Here is a 3675-nt window from a genome sequence, read left to right as displayed (position 1 = left end):
TTAATATTTATAACATTTGCATAAATTAATATGTGTGTAAGTAACGTCTTCTTAAAAATTATTTTATTACCATCAAAAGAATATACTATGTAGCGGTAATGTAGAACTGTAAGGATAAATAAAACTTTTTCTCAATGATGTAATAGATTTAAGTTCGAGCAATTTTTCTTCCTAAAGAAAGTAATCAACACCATGAAAAATATCCGTTTCCACTGAAGTAACCGATGATTTGCGCGTTTACCAAGTACTTTTCCAAGATAATTTTTAATTCGCGATCATCGGTTTTGCTCGACGAATGAATAGTTGGTCGACGTCAAAGCGACGTCCTTTTGTAGGAAAAAAATATTGCTGGAATACAAATTGTTCGTGAGAACGTAAATAAAAAAATATCAAAACTTATACGTTACGCTTTTAAGTACATATATATCCGGACGCTTACGTCATTTTACAATTGCACACTCGGTGGGGGTGAAGCACCACTTTCTCAGTGAAGAATCATGAATGTTTCGAGGATTCGTATGTAGTGCATATGTATATGTTCGTATGCGAGAGGCTTCCAGCCTGGAAATCTCCGTTTTTCCGTTGGATATACGTCTATTTGCTTGCCGCTAGCACACCGCCGCAAGTACTTTCCGCGACATTTTGCATATTTCTGATCCACTCGACGATAAGCTTTGAGTATTATATCCCACCACTGACTTTACCGACCACTCGCTATTACTCAAATGTTATCTTTTTTTGATGTCGTATATATTGAATGCGCAAGATAAAATAGGCATCTAAATAATTATCTTAAAGAATATTGTAACTAATTGTAATTATATTAATATTTGAAAGATCGATTTATTAGGTGCTGCTCTTCGATATTCCTTCTTAATCTCTCGATCTGTCAGATGATTTAAAAATAAAATACTCCTCTTTATAATGCAAATTTACACGGAAAGAACATTTCGCTGAAATATCTGAAAATTTAACTAGATATGTATATATTGAAAATAATTTTATTGAATCATCAAAATAATTATTTGGCTCAAACATTGATGACAATGCTGCAAAAAGGTTTAACATTCTAGTTCAAGTATTCTAAATAATTATTTTGATAATTAAAAAAAATTCTTTTCAAACACGTATTTTGCTAAATTTTTAGATATTTCAACAAAACCGTTTTTTTTTATTTTTATTGATGCAATCAGTTTTACGCTAAACCCACGATACGTTCGTTATAGTATAACGTACAAAAAAATTAAACCTAGGATTATATTCTTCACACGTCGTCTAAGAATCATTATGACACGACTTTATGCTCGGCTGTAAGAGCCATCTTCTGGCTGGAAGATCTAGGAACCAGACTAACGAGCTAGAATCGCATCTGTAGGAAGAAGAACGTATGAGTAATGCTGCATCTGCTGCTCGCTTCAACGGTTATTATTTGCGGTCGCCGAATGAATTATAGGGGTGCACGCGTCTCGACAATGTAACCGCGACATCTCGGAAGCTTTGCATTGCAACTAAATTTATTTTGTTAGTTACGTACCGTCCGATACACTGCGAAATTCTGATTTTATTCATGACGGTACTTTACAAGCAGTTGCATTAAAACTTACACGGATGTTATTTTGTCTCATACATTCGTATGACGCAAAATCGCGAAGGAAGTCTTTCTTGGTCGAAACACGTGGCAAGTGTTGGATCCACGTCAAATACTTGTCACGTAGATGCAACGGCTAATCCCTGTTAAGTCCTTTCGCTAGGAAATCCGTAGAGGATTTGAGAAACGTGTTCCTCTCGCGAGTTTCCGTGTCACGCGATGGAAACTTACTTGAGCGAAACAGACAACGATGTAAGACCGTCCTGAAAGAGAGATACTTATTTATTTTCATCAAGTTGATTTTATTTTTAACTTTATCATCTATTTACCATTAATTTTCTTTTTTGTCAACAGTTTTATTTTTGTAAATAAAGTTCTCCACAAATCTGTCATTACTTAAATTGATCATTAAAAAAATTTTTACCATTAATTTTCTTTTTTGTCAACAGTTTTATTTTTGTAAATAAAGTTCTCCACAAATCTGTCGTTACTTAAATTGATCATTAAAAAAATTTTTCAAATATATTTTAGAAATAATTAATGAAAAAAGTTTATAAAAAGTAACTTTTATACTTATAAAAGAAGATCATGATAAATATGATTAAACGATAAAAATACTACATATATGTTCTCCTATATACTATATTTTACACAATATTATAAATATAAATACGCATAATACAAAAAAACAAATTTCCTCCTATTAAAAATATATTAAAACATTTGTGTTAAAACAGTAATGTATTATTTAATTTATAAATGGATGTATTTTTAGGTTGAGAGAGAATATTGCATATTTCAGTTACAGTAACGTAATAATATAAGCAGTAAATGAGAAAAATCTTTTAATCTCAGTCAATGAATTGCGAGAAAATAGAGTAAAATAACATAGTGAAAATAACATAAAAAATTGAGTATGTAGAATTTAAGTTAATCTCTTTAAATGTAAAAGTATTTTATACTTTTAATTAATGTTTTGTCTCGCTTTATAATATAGAGAGTAATTTATTCTATCTAAAATCATTTTTTTAACATTCTTTTGAATTAATAGGAATTAATTTAGGCTGCTTGAGAAACACCAGTGCAGATTTAACCGAAACTGTTAAAACTAGTATATCGCTAATTAATATCAAGACTTCTCAAGATATGGCACGTTCACGTTAATACCACGTTTTATCATTGCATCAGGTACGTATCTTTCTTCCCAGTTGAGCGACTTCTCTTGCTACATGTAAACACTTATTACAATTTCGCTATAAACGTTTGCGTGCCTTTTATCGCTCCTCATACATGAAACATTCCAATCATAATGTTCTGCTTATATTAAAACGGTTGGCACAAATCAAGATCTTTAATACTTTATACATTTAGCACTTTGCATGAAATTCTATTTCACAGAGTATACAACATGAAATATTCCAACATTAGTTTCGATTAAATATTTACAACGGTCCGTGACATTTTAGCTTAACAAACTAACACAATTAAAATTCCATAATATTCTGTATGATGGCTGCGAGCAGCGGTCGTTAATGCTAATTAGTAAATATGTAGCCCATAAATAAATTTAAAAATTTATAGATATAGTTGACCATTTTACATTCCTTAGCAACGTTCAATCAAAAGTGCTATGCACCCTCTCATGCGCATTAATACACAGGCTTTAAGTACGGGCTGTTTATAGCGTGACCCCTCCATTAACAGTCGCCGAATTTTATGAGCTTTTGTAGAACGTACTGCGACTAATTGCGGAATTGATTTGAAAATGAAAATATCGGATTTCAATTATTGCTAAAAAAAACTACGATTAAACATTTATAATAACGAAAATTTTTTATCTTATTTCTAACAAGTTTCATAATAATTATCGTGCACTTATTTTTATAACAATAGAAATGCAATAACAATACTTTATGATATAAAAGTAACAGAATTCTCTCTACCCATACTCAAAATTTATAATATTAATATTTTTATAGAAGCCGCTATTGTAATATAATGTAAAAATAATTACAACTTTACAGTGAAAAATATTTTCTCAAATTCATATTTTGATTTCACAAAGATGCGTAAATTTTTTCTCGTTC

This window comes from Trachymyrmex cornetzi, unplaced genomic scaffold, assembly GCF_001594075.2.
Source record: "Trachymyrmex cornetzi isolate Tcor2-1 unplaced genomic scaffold, Tcor1.1 scaffold127, whole genome shotgun sequence".
In the NCBI taxonomy this organism is placed as follows: Eukaryota; Metazoa; Arthropoda; class Insecta; order Hymenoptera; family Formicidae; genus Trachymyrmex; species Trachymyrmex cornetzi.
This window is presented reverse-complemented; position numbering follows the sequence as displayed.